Below are 13,952 nucleotides of genomic sequence, written 5' to 3' on the forward strand. Positions count from 1 at the left end.
GACGCGGGACTCCGTGCTCTACGGCCTGTTCCCCGGGACTCACACCGAGACGAACATTAACTGCGCCTGGAGGATCATCAACTCGGTGAAGGACGCTCTCTGGGCGGTCCGAAACCTGTTGATCTTCCAGCTGAAGGAGTTGACCCCGACCGAGTGTTGCAGACTGGCACATTCCAAGGTCCAAGACTACGTGTTGAGGGACGCGCTGAAGCTTGGGGCAGCTGCCGCCAAGGCGCGGTGGGGAAAGACCACTGTGTAAGATCGGCCTGCCGAAAGAAGAACAGGGGGCCCATACAGACGTTTTTTTGGGCTCTGCTGATGCCTCAGCCAAATATATGTATATATACAAGATTGAAAAAATGCACAGGATTGTAAAGGACAAGAATAAAGTCGAATCTGTGTTTGTAAATATGGACATATGTATGGCATGATCCAATGTACAGACCATCAAATCATTTATGAATAAAGTATATTTTTGAAATAAAAAAAAAAAGCCGCAGACGTGTACTGCCTGCAGGATTTCCCTGGGGCAGGCTACTTCGATGTGACCTTCAGAAGCGTGAAGCAGTGCGAACAGCTCCTGAAGGTCTTCAAGGAGAAGGAAGGGGAGCCGCTGTTCTCCATCTTGTCGGCGACGCCATTGTGTGTGCTTCCTGCACAGAGGAACCGGGTTGTTACAATCCATATGTACAACCCCTACGTTCCAGCGGCTGATGTCCTGACCTTCCTGGGAAGGTACGTCCAAGTCGAGGGAGAAGCCACCGATGTGATCGACCCCTTTGGGATCTGGACCAGTAAGAGGCAGGTCAAGGTAACTCTGAGGGCCGATGACAGTGGGAACATCCTCCACCCACCCTCGAGCTTCGCAATCGGAGGGAGCAGAGGCTACCTGACATATGCAGGGCAGCCCAAAGTGTGCCGAACCTGCGGGAAGTCGGGACACGTGGCGGTGGATTGCAAAGTGACCATCTGCAGGAACTGCAAACAGGAGGGTCACTTGACAAAGGACTGTCGGGAGGAAAAGAGCTGCAACCTGTGCGGAGAGGCGGGCCACATGTACAAGGCCTGCCCAAGACGAGGAGCCGCCACCTACGCACAGATGGCCGGAGGTGGCAACACGAGCCGCGGACCGACAAAGTCTAACGAGGTACCGCGAATCAGCAAAGGAACGGTGCCTGGAGGCACCCAGAAGGAAGGGAAAGTTGTAGAGGAGCAGGCAGCAGACAGCGGGGAGATGCAGCAGCCGACCCAAGCTCCTGCAAGACAGACGGAGGAAATGGAAGAGGAGGGATCAAAGGAGGCAGAGCAGTGGATTATCGTTAAAAACAGGAAAAGGAAACCTCTCGAGGGCCCCAAAGCCACCAAGCGAAGGGGGAAGAGACACCTCCAAGAGGAGGATACAGGCAGCTCCTCCGAGGGTGAGGACGGGCGCAAGAAGGGTCGCCTCCGGAGGAAGAGGCAGAGCGCCGTGGGGAGAAAGGAGGGCAACACCGCCCAAGAAGGAAAAGACGATCCCTCTGAGGGGATGGGTGAAGGCCTCCCCCGACCCGGTGAGAACCAAGGGGTACCCACCGGCTCACAGCTCCAGGGAACTGGGAGCAGCGTCCCAGTGACAGCCCTGATGTCAGATGGAGAACGGGGCGATGCGGACCCTGGGTCTGACACGATGACACCAGAGCGGGGAAATGACTCCAGCGTGGAGCCGGACAACTACCTCAGCCCTGGGAAGGTCCAGCAGTTTGCTGTCACCATGGGGATGCACGCAGCTACCCCACTGGAGCAAGACCAGAAGAAAATGGACACTGGTAACCCCGCAAACTGTTAAAATGGGGTTTAAAATTGCCAGCATAAATGTGCGTAGCATTAAAGCGGCTACGCGATGTGTTTCAACGCTGGCCTTCCTGGCCAACGTCAAAGCCGATGTCCTGTTTCTGCAGGAGTGCGGGATACCGCACCTCAGCAGTTACAGGAGATGGTCGAGCTTGTGGGCCCACGGGCCGTCAGTGTGGTCGGGGGGCAACGATAGCCGCGCCTCCGGCCTGGGTATCCTGTTGCGGGGAGGCAACTTCACCATCTCCGAGGTTAAGGAGGTGGTGGGCGGGCGCCTCCTCGTCGTGGACGTCAAATACAGAAACGCTCCCGTGAGACTAATCAACGTGTACGCCCCAGTGGGTAAGAGTGAACGGTTGGCCGTCCTGCAACAGCTTCCACTGCTGCTGGCTACGTCCAGGCCGGTCATTCTGGCCGGAGACTTCAACTGCATCATTGATGCTGATGGACGATCCGGCGGGGGGGACAGTAAACCGGACGCTACGTCCAGGGCCCTGATGGAAACGGTCAAAGACGCCAAGCTGCACGACGTCTTCAGCGCCCCTGCAGACGGAGCGCAGCGTAGATACACCTGGTCACGGGCAGACGGGTCTATCCGCTCAAGGATAGATTACCTGTTTGTGTCCCGAACGCTCTCGGTCAGATCCACCGACGTCAAGCCGGTGTTCTTCTCTGACCACTGCCTCCTGCTGGCCGACTGTCACCTACAGGACGAACAGCGGGCGGGCAAGGGAACGTGGAAACTGAACACTAAGCTGTTGACCCCGGGAAACATCGAAGAGCTCAAGAGGGATTACGCAGGTTGGAGAACCGTGAAGCCCCTGTCTGAAAGCAGTCTTTTTTTTTATTTCAAAAATATACTTTATTCATAAATGATTTGATGGTCTGTACATTGGATCATGCCATACATATGTCCATATTTACAAACACAGATTCGACTTTATTCTTGTCCTTTACAATCCTGTGCATTTTTTCAATCTTGTATATATACATATATTTGGCTGAGGCATCAGCAGAGCCCAAAAAAACGTCTGTATGGGCCCCCTGTTCTTCTTTCGGCAGGCCGATCTTACACAGTGGTCTTTCCCCACCGCGCCTTGGCGGCAGCTGCCCCAAGCTTCAGCGCGTCCCTCAACACGTAGTCTTGGACCTTGGAATGTGCCAGTCTGCAACACTCGGTCGGGGTCAACTCCTTCAGCTGGAAGATCAACAGGTTTCGGACCGCCCAGAGAGCGTCCTTCACCGAGTTGATGATCCTCCAGGCGCAGTTAATGTTCGTCTCGGTGTGAGTCCCGGGGAACAGGCCGTAGAGCACGGAGTCCCGCGTCACGGCGCTGCTCGGGACGAACCTCGACAAGCACCACTGCATTCCTCTCCAGACTTCCTCTGCATAGGCACATTCCAGAAGGAGGTGTGTGACAGTCTCGTCCCCCCCGCAGCCACTTCGAGGGCAGCGTGCGGTGCGGCAGAGAGTCCGGGCGTGCATAAAGGATCTCACAGGCAGAGCCCTTCTCACCACCAGCCAAGCCACGTCTTGGTGCTTGTTGGAAAGTTCTGGCGATGAGGCATTCTGCCAAATGGCTTTGACAGTCTGCTCAGGGAACCGCTCGACAGGATCCGCCCTCTCCTTTTCCCGAAGGGTCTCAAGGACGCTACGTGCTGACCACTTCCTGATGGACTTGTGGTCAAAGGTGTTTTTCCTCATAAATTTCTCCACGAAGGACAGGTGATACGGAACGGTCCAACTACTCGGAGCGTTCCGCGGCAGCGAGGCCAGGCCCATCCTTCGCAACACCGGGGACAGGTAGAACCTCAGTACGTAGTGACACTTGGTGTTTGCGTACCGGGGATCCACGCACAGCTTGATGCAGCCACACACAAAGGTGGCCATCAGGGTGAGGGTGGCATTGGGCGTGTTTTTTCCCCCATTGCACCGGTCTTTGTACATTGAGTCTCTTCGGACCCGGTCCATCTTTGATCTCCAAATGAATTGGAAGATGGCCCGGGTGACTGCGGCGGCACAGGTCCTGGGGATAGGCCAGACCTGTGCCACATATAGCAATACTGAGAGTACCTCACACCTGATGACCAGGTTTTTTCCCGCGATGGAGAGCGACCGTTGCCCCCATCTGCCTAGTTTCTGTCTCATCTTCCTGATCCGCTCCTCCCAGGTCTTGGCGCACGCCCCAGCCCCCCCGAACCAAATACCCAGCACCTTCAGGTGGTCAGTCCTGACGGTGAAGGGGATAGAGGATTGGTCGGCCCAGTTCCCGAAGAGCATGGCCTCGCTCTTGCCTCGGTTTACCTTGGCCCCCGAGGCCCGTTCGAACTGGTCGCAGATGCACCTGGAAGTTTAGCATTCATATGTCAGCAATTCTACCTGTCCCTGGTGTTGCTTCTCGGCCTTTTGGCTCGGAATATGTGTAGTTCCTGAGGACCAGAGGAAGAGATTCTGCTCGAGTGTTGGAGGTTCGACGCAGCAGAAGCGTGCTGGCGGGGGAAAAACTGCGGGGGTCGTGTTGCGAGTCGTCGGAGCTGCTGGAGACCATCGCTGGATCGTGATTGGACGTTGGAGGATCGTTTGGTTGTGCTGACCTGCTCTTGGTGGATCTTCATGCTGGCTTCGGCCTAACGCCAATTCAGGGACCAGCCAACCTCTGAGCTATGGCCTCAGCAGCCACTCGCCGCCCGGGCCAGGGCATTCGGAACACAGTCAGGGTGACTGTGAAGAAGGTGGAGGAGCACACACCGGTGGATCGGACGGTGTTTGTGAAGAAAGTTCTGCTGGAGTGTTGCTGCCTTGCAGCCGCAGACGTGTACTGCCTGCAGGATTTCCCTGGGGCAGGCTACTTCGATGTGACCTTCAGAAGCGTGAAGCAGTGCGAACAGCTCCTGAAGGTCTTCAAGGAGAAGGAAGGGGAGCCGCTGTTCTCCATCTTGTCGGCGACGCCATTGTGTGTGCTTCCTGCACAGAGGAACCGGGTTGTTACAATCCATATGTACAACCCCTACGTTCCAGCGGCTGATGTCCTGACCTTCCTGGGAAGGTACGTCCAAGTCGAGGGAGAAGCCACCGATGTGATCGACCCCTTTGGGATCTGGACCAGTAAGAGGCAGGTCAAGGTAACTCTGAGGGCCGATGACAGTGGGAACATCCTCCACCCACCCTCGAGCTTCGCAATCGGAGGGAGCAGAGGCTACCTGACATATGCAGGGCAGCCCAAAGTGTGCCGAACCTGCGGGAAGTCGGGACACGTGGCGGTGGATTGCAAAGTGACCATCTGCAGGAACTGCAAACAGGAGGGTCACTTGACAAAGGACTGTCGGGAGGAAAAGAGCTGCAACCTGTGCGGGGAGGCGGGCCACATGTACAAGGCCTGCCCAAGACGAGGAGCCGCCACCTACGCACAGATGGCCGGAGGTGGCAACACGAGCCGCGGACCGACAAAGTCTAACGAGGTACCGCGAATCAGCAAAGGAACGGTGCCTGGAGGCACCCAGAAGGAAGGGAAAGTTGTAGAGGAGCAGGCAGCAGACAGCGGGGAGATGCAGCAGCCGACCCAAGCTCCTGCAAGACAGACGGAGGAAATGGAAGAGGAGGGATCAAAGGAGGCAGAGCAGTGGATTATCGTTAAAAACAGGAAAAGGAAACCTCTCGAGGGCCCCAAAGCCACCAAGCGAAGGGGGAAGAGACACCTCCAAGAGGAGGATACAGGCAGCTCCTCCGAGGGTGAGGACGGGCGCAAGAAGGGTCGCCTCCGGAGGAAGAGGCAGAGCGCCGTGGGGAGAAAGGAGGGCAACACCGCCCAAGAAGGAAAAGATGATCCCTCTGAGGGGATGGGTGAAGGCCTCCCCCGACCCGGTGAGAACCAAGGGGTACCCACCGGCCCACAGCTCCAGGGAACTGGGAGCAGCGTCCCAGTGACAGCCCTGATGTCAGATGGAGAACGGGGCGATGCGGACCCTGGGTCTGACACGATGACACCAGAGCGGGGAAATGACTCCAGCGTGGAGCCGGACAACTACCTCAGCCCTGGGAAGGTCCAGCAGTTTGCTGTCACCACGGGGATGCACGCAGCTACCCCACTGGAGCAAGACCAGAAGAAAATGGACACTGGTAACCCCGCAAACTGTTAAAATGGGGTTTAAAATTGCCAGCATAAATGTGCGTAGCATTAAAGCGGCTACGCGATGTGTTTCAACGCTGGCCTTCCTGGCCAACGTCAAAGCCGATGTCCTGTTTCTGCAGGAGTGCGGGATACCGCACCTCAGCAGTTACAGGAGATGGTCGAGCTTGTGGGCCCACGGGCCGTCAGTGTGGTCGGGGGGCAACGATAGCCGCGCCTCCGGCCTGGGTATCCTGTTGCGGGGAGGCAACTTCACCATCTCCGAGGTTAAGGAGGTGGTGGGCGGGTGCCTCCTCGTCGTGGACGTCAAATACAGAAACGCTCCCGTGAGACTAATCAACGTGTACGCCCCAGTGGGTAAGAGTGAACGGTTGGCCGTCCTGCAACAGCTTCCACTGCTGCTGGCTACGTCCAGGCCGGTCATTCTGGCCGGAGACTTCAACTGCATCATTGATGCTGATGGACGATCCGGCGGGGGGGACAGTAAACCGGACGCTACGTCCAGGGCCCTGATGGAAACGGTCAAAGACGCCAAGCTGCACGACGTCTTCAGCGCCCCTGCAGACGGAGCGCAGCGTAGATACACCTGGTCACGGGCAGACGGGTCTATCCGCTCAAGGATAGATTACCTGTTTGTGTCCCGAACGCTCTCGGTCAGATCCACCGACGTCAAGCCGGTGTTCTTCTCTGACCACTGCCTCCTGCTGGCCGACTGTCACCTACAGGACGAACAGCGGGCGGGCAAGGGAACGTGGAAACTGAACACTAAGCTGTTGACCCCGGGAAACATCGAAGAGCTCAAGAGGGATTACGCAGGTTGGAGAACCGTGAAGCCCCTCTTTGAGTCTCCAGCGGACTGGTGGGAAACGGTAAAAGGGAACATCAAGAGGTTCTTTATCCTCAAAGGTGTCCAGGAGGCGAGAGAGAGGCGGGGAAAACTGTCCCAGCTCCAGGAAAGTATGCAGAACCTGCTCCTGCTGCAGACGATGGGGGTGGATGTCACGGAGGACCTCAAGGAGGTGAAGGGCCAGCAAGCCTCGCTCTTTGCCTCGGAGGCCTCCAGGATAATCTTCCGGTCCAGGGTCCGCTCGGTGGAGCAGGACGAGACGTGCTCACGTTTCTTCTTCCAGAAGGTGCACAAAGAGAGCTCCGTGCTCAGCAGCCTGAAGAAAGAAGATGGCTCGGTAACGTCATCTCAGGCTGACGTCATGAGGATCAGCAAATCCTTCTACGCCAGCCTGTATGACTCGAAGCCGACCGACAGCGCGGCCTCCCAGTCGTTCCTGTCCTCTATCACGGAGGTCCTAGATGACGGAACACGAGAGAGGCTGGACCAGCCGCTATCTCTGGATGAACTGACCAAGGCCCTCGAGTCCTTCGAAAAGAATAAAACTCCCGGAAGCGACGGCTTACCGGTCGAGGTTTATTCCGCTCTTTGGGACTTGATCGGCCAGGACCTGCTGGAGGTGTATGTCAGTATGCTCCGGGCAGGTACCATGAGTGAATCCATGAGGAAAGGCATCATCACCCTCGTCTACAAGCGGAAGGGGGAGAGGGAGGAAATTAGAAATTGGAGACCGATCTCACTGTTAAATGCAGACTACAAAATCCTGTCAAAGGTCATCGCCAACCGGGTCAGGTCTGCTCTGGGATCGGTGATCCACCCGGACCAAACCTGTGCTGTACCGGGCAGGAAGATCTCTGAGAGTCTCGCACTCCTCAGGGATACGATCGCCTACGTGCAGGACAGGGGGGTGGACACCTGCCTCATCAGCCTGGACCAGGAGAAAGCCTTTGACAGGATATCGCATACATATATGAGGGATGTCCTCTCCAAAATGGGCTTTGGGGAGGGAATCGGAAATTGGATCAGACTGCTCTACACCAACATTGTCAGTGCAGTCTCAATCAATGGGTGGGAATCAGATAGCTTCCCTGTAAGATCTGGAGTCAGGCAGGGATGCCCCCTCTCACCCGCCTTGTTTGTGTGTTGCATAGAGCCATTTGCCGAATCCATCAGGAAGGATGCGAGCCTGAGGGGGGTGACTATTCCTGGCAGCGGGGGCCTGCAGGTTAAGGCCTCCCTGTACATGGATGACGTCGCTGTTTTCTGCTCGGATCCGCTGTCCGTGCACAGACTCGTGTGCATCTGCGACCAGTTCGAACGGGCCTCGGGGGCCAAGGTAAACCGAGGCAAGAGCGAGGCCATGCTCTTCGGGAACTGGGCCGACCAATCCTCTATCCCCTTCACCGTCAGGACTGACCACCTGAAGGTGCTGGGTATTTGGTTCGGGGGGGCTGGGGCGTGCGCCAAGACCTGGGAGGAGCGGATCAGGAAGATGAGACAGAAACTAGGCAGATGGGGGCAACGGTCGCTCTCCATCGCGGGAAAAAACCTGGTCATCAGGTGTGAGGTACTCTCAGTATTGCTATATGTGGCACAGGTCTGGCCTATCCCCAGGACCTGTGCCGCCGCAGTCACCCGGGCCATCTTCCAATTCATTTGGAGATCAAAGATGGACCGGGTCCGAAGAGACTCAATGTACAAAGACCGGTGCAATGGGGGAAAAAACACGCCCAATGCCACCCTCACCCTGATGGCCACCTTTGTGTGTGGCTGCATCAAGCTGTGCGTGGATCCCCGGTACGCAAACACCAAGTGTCACTACGTACTGAGGTTCTACCTGTCCCCGGTGTTGCGAAGGATGGGCCTGGCCTCGCTGCCGCGGAACGCTCCGAGTAGTTGGACCGTTCCGTATCACCTGTCCTTCGTGGAGATATTTATGAGGAAAAACACCTTTGACCACAAGTCCATCAGGAAGTGGTCAGCACGTAGCGTCCTTGAGACCCTTCGGGAAAAGGAGAGGGCGGATCCTGTCGAGCGGTTCCCTGAGCAGACTGTCAAAGCCATTTGGCAGAATGCCTCATCGCCAGAACTTTCCAACAAGCACCAAGACGTGGCTTGGCTGGTGGTGAGAAGGGCTCTGCCTGTGAGATCCTTTATGCACGCCCGGACTCTCTGCCGCACCGCACGCTGCCCTCGAAGTGGCTGCGGGGGGGACGAGACTGTCACACACCTCCTTCTGGAATGTGCCTATGCAGAGGAAGTCTGGAGAGGAATGCAGTGGTGCTTGTCGAGGTTCGTCCCGAGCAGCGCCGTGACGCGGGACTCACACCGAGACGAACATTAACTGCGCCTGGAGGATCATCAACTCGGTGAAGGACGCTCTCTGGGCGGTCCGAAACCTGTTGATCTTCCAGCTGAAGGAGTTGACCCCGACCGAGTGTTGCAGACTGGCACATTCCAAGGTCCAAGACTACGTGTTGAGGGACGCGCTGAAGCTTGGGGCAGCTGCCGCCAAGGCGCGGTGGGGAAAGACCACTGTGTAAGATCGGCCTGCCGAAAGAAGAACAGGGGGCCCATACAGACGTTTTTTTGGGCTCTGCTGATGCCTCAGCCAAATATATGTATATATACAAGATTGAAAAAATGCACAGGATTGTAAAGGACAAGAATAAAGTCGAAGCTGTGTTTGTAAATATGGACATATGTATGGCATGATCCAATGTACAGACCATCAAATCATTTATGAATAAAGTATATTTTTGAAATAAAAAAAAAGACTGCTTTCAGACAGGGAACCCAGAGCAACTTGTCTGCTGGAATGGGATGGGAATGCAAGGGTAACATTTGCCCCACTACTAAGGATGGAGGGCAGCTGCTGAAAGCCACCCCACTGCCTTTGTATCTGACATCTACCTGCTCCCTGTGACCAGTACACCCCTAAAAATAAGATAGCCATGCTCACCAATGCAGCTCTTCCCTGCTGTGCAGCCTGGGCCTCCAGCAACATTCTTTATTCAGTTCCTGCCAGCCTCAGTGTGGGCAGGACTTCAGGGGCAGCTCCTGATTGATGATAGGCTTGTTGGCCAGCACCTAAGTACCTAATTGGTGCCTAAGCTGACGAGCTTTCTAGTTGGTGTAGGTGGGGAGTTAACCACCCTGGAGGACAACTACCCCAATGTGCACTTCACAGCACACTAAATACTGGCCAAGGTGTTTAACTCTTAATGTCTTAATTTTCCAAGTGTATTGCAATGAAACAGGGAACCTGTTAGTAATAAAATACTTTTTATACATTTCTTAGCGTGACTTTTGTTTCAAGGTTGTCCAATAGACAAGCCACAGTTTATGAATCTTGACAATTGCTAGCAAATAGCTCCCTCTAGTGACAGTGCAAGATATTTATTTGCAATGTGGTTTATAATGGATAGTATATTCATTGAAGTTATTCATTATTTTCTTGCAAGCCGTAATCAAAAGTAATGCCAATATTAAATTAGTTTTGCCATTAGTGACAATGTTAAGAATAGTTTGAAGCAGGTGTTTTGTTTTACCTGCCACCCTATTCCACTTTCTTCATATTAGAGCAATCACTGGAATTTATACATTTATGCTTCAGCAATGGCCCTGCCAAAAAAAAGAGTTAGCTGTCTTGCCCCGAAAAGCTTTAATTGTAGCACTAATGTGTCTTTAGTTCTTGAAATATATGGGAAGAAGAATGCTTTCTCAAAACTTTTAAAAATATTAACAAACGCGTAATGCAGGGGTTATTTCCAATTCATTAATTCATCCATTGACTTTCCAATGAGTATATATTGTTGCGTGAATTGGAATAATATTAAAAGCATTTGACCCACAATAGCCAAGCTGACTGATTAAGATCTCCCAGCTCTTAGTTCACCCTCCACCTTCGGATTGCAACACTCTCCCCGAAGATCCTCTTTAAATCTCTTGCCTCAACCTAAATGGAAGCACTTGGTTTATGGGCCGTTCAACCAAGGGGTATAGGAATTTTCCACCCTGTCTAGACCCCAAATGATTGAATGTACTTCAACTAATTCTCCCCTCATCATCCTGTGTTCTGTAGAAAACAATTCTCATCTCCACAATCATTCTTCAATTAAAATTCTCCAGTCCTGGCAACATTTGTTAAATCTCCTGTGCACGCCTTCTAATGTAAGTACTTCTTTTTTATGACATGATGATCAGAACCTTGTGCAGTCTTCCACTGTAGCATGTTTTATATGGTTCTAGTAAATTTCCCTGCTGTAATAATCTATGCTTTGTCTGAAAAAGATAGGCAAACTGCATGCCTTCTTGATTAGGAGGTAAAAACAATGACTGCAGATGCTGGAAACCAGATTCTGGATTAGCGGTGCTGGAAGAGCACAGCAGTTCAGGCAGCATCCAAGTAGCTTCGAAATCGACGTTTCGGGCAAAAGCCCTTCATCAGGAATGATGAAGGGCTTTTGCCCGAAACGTCGATTTCGAAGCTACTTTGATGCTGCCTGAACTGCTGTGCTCTTCCAGCACCACTAATCCAGAACATGCCTTCTTGATTACCTCATTGATTGTGCTGCCATCTTTGGGGCTTTGTAGAAATATACTCCAGGGTCTCTGTTCCTCTGCACTTCTCAGTCCCTTTCCACTCACTACAGATTTGATTATGAAATAGACCTCAAGTGCATTATCCCACACTCTTTGAATGAACTCCAATAGTCACTTTCATTCAGTTAATTAGTCCATTGATAGCTTCCTGCAGTCTATCACTTTCATTATTCAATTACAAGGCCAATAATTGTATTGCCTGAAAACTTCTGAATGATATCTCCAAGTCCAAAACACTAATACATAACACAAAAAGTAAAAAGACTTAGTACTGAGCCCTTGGAATTTAACTAGAAACAGTGTTTCAGTCACAAGTTTACCCTTTGCTGCTTACCTCTGAGCCAACATTGGAAGCATTCACTATGAAAGATAGAACTATTCATGTTTGTAGCACAAATAAAGAATTAAATATTGAGTCTTTGCGAGTGTGATTCTAGTGACCCCTCGTGCTAGCCATCACAATCCGAGGAAAAAGGCTCTCACTGTCCATCCTATCTAACCCTCTGATTATCTTATATGTTTCAATTAAGTCACCTCTCAATCTTCTCTCTAACAAAACAACCTCAAGTCTCTCAGCCTTTCCTCATAAGACCTTCCCTCCATACGAGGCAACATCCTAGTAAATCTCCTCTGAACCCTCTCCAAAGCTTCCACATCCTTCCTATAATGTGGTGACCAGAACTGTACGCAATACTCCAAGTGCGGCTGCACCAGAGTTTGTACAACTGCAGCACGATCTCATGGTTCCGAAATTCAATCCCTCTACCAAAAAATATTAACACACCATATGCCTTCTTGATAACCCTGTCAATCTGGGTGGCAACTTTCAAGGATCTATGTGCCTGGACACTGAGGTCTCTCTGCTCATCTACGCCAACAAGAATCTTACCATTAGCCCAGTACTCTGCATTCCTGTTACTCCTTCCAAAGTGTATCACCTCACACTTTTCCACATTAAACTCTATTTGCTACCTCTCAGCCCAGCTCTGCAGCTTATCCATGTCCCTCTGTAACCTACAACATCCTTTGTCACTATCCACAACTCTACCGACCTTAGTGTTATCCACAAATTTACTAACCCATCCTTCTATGCCCTCATCCAGGTCATTTATAAAAATGGCAAACAACAATAGACCCAAAACAGATCCTGTGGTACCCCACTAGTAACTGAACTCCAGGCTGAATATTTCCAATCAACCACCACCTTTCAGTTAGCTAATTTCTGATCCAAACCGCTAAATCACCTTCAATCCCATGCCTCTGTATTTTGTGCAATAGCTTACTGTGGGGAACCTTATCAAACACCTTACTGAAATCCTCATCCACCTGTTTGGTTACCTTTTCAAAGAACTCAATAAAGTTTGTGAGGCACGATTTACCCTTCACAAAACCATGTTGACTATACCTAATCAACTTACTCCTTTCTAGATAATTATAAATCCTCTCTCTTATAACCTTCTCCAACACTTTACCCACAACTGTAATAATGCTCACGGGTTTATAATTTCCAGGATTGTCTCTACTCCCCTCCTTGAACAAGGGAATAAAATTTGCTATCCTCCAGTCTTCTGGCACTATTCCTGTAGACAATGACGATATAAAGATCAACGCCAAAGGTTTGGCAATCTCCTCTTTAGCTTCCCAGAGAATCCTAGGATAAATCCCATCTGGCCGAGGGGACTTATCTATTTTCACACTTTCCAGAATTGCTAACACCTCCTCCTTGTGTCCCTCAATCCCATCTAGTCTAGTAGCCTGCATCTCAGTATCCACCTCAACCACATAGTCTTTTTCTAGTGTGAATACTAATGAAAAGTATTCATTTAGTGCTTCCCCATCTCCCCTGACTCCATGCACAACTTCTCACTACTATCGTTGATTGGCCCTAATCCTACTCCAGTCATACTTTTATTCCTGATATACCAAAAGAAAACCTTAGGGTTTTCCTTGATCCTATCTGCCAATGACTTCTCATGTCCCCTCCTGGCTCTTCTTACCTCTCCCCTTAGGTCTTGCCTGGCTAGCCTGTAACTCGCAAGTGCCCTAACTGAGCCATCACATCTCATCCAAACATAAGCCTTCTTCTTCCTCTTGACAAGAGATTCAACTTCCTTAATAAACCGCAGCTCTTTCACTTGACAACTTCCTCCCTGCGTGACAGCTATATACTTAGCAAGGACCTGCAGTATCTGGTCCTTCATTAAACTCCACATTTCAATTGTGCCCATCCCCTGAAATTTCCTTCCCCATCCTTGGCATCCTAAATCTTGCCTAATCGCATCGTAATTGCCTTTTCCCAAGCTATAACTCTTGCCCTGCGGTATACAGCTATCCCTTTCCATCATTAAAGTAAACGTAACCTAATTGTGGTCACTATCACCAAAGTGCTCACCTATCACCAAATCTAACACCTGGCCGGGTTCATTACCTAGTACCTAATCTAATTTGGCCTCATTCTTGTTGGCCTGTCTACATACTGTGTCAGGAAACCCTTCTGCACACACTGGACAAAAACTGACCCATCTAAAGTACTTGAACTATAG

The 13,952-nt window shown here is 51.8% G+C and overlaps 1 protein-coding gene across 3 annotated transcripts in view; it reads right to left on the reverse strand.

Moving 5' to 3' along the window:
• Positions 1–13,952, reverse strand: part of LOC140486271 (protein prune homolog 2-like) — a 417,027-nt gene that overhangs the window by 114,320 nt on the left and 288,755 nt on the right. Inside the window, exon 1 of one of the 3 annotated variants that reach the window (XM_072585229.1) lies at positions 9,767–9,787. The exons of the other annotated variants lie outside the window; for them this stretch is intronic. The gene's annotated coding sequence lies outside the window, so the exon portion shown is untranslated. Of the gene's footprint in view, positions 1–9,766; positions 9,788–13,952 lie in introns of those variants that run through there. 3 annotated transcript variants of the gene reach the window in all.

Source organism: Chiloscyllium punctatum, chromosome 2 (assembly GCF_047496795.1).
Source record: "Chiloscyllium punctatum isolate Juve2018m chromosome 2, sChiPun1.3, whole genome shotgun sequence".
NCBI classification, from domain to species: domain Eukaryota; kingdom Metazoa; phylum Chordata; class Chondrichthyes; order Orectolobiformes; family Hemiscylliidae; genus Chiloscyllium; species Chiloscyllium punctatum.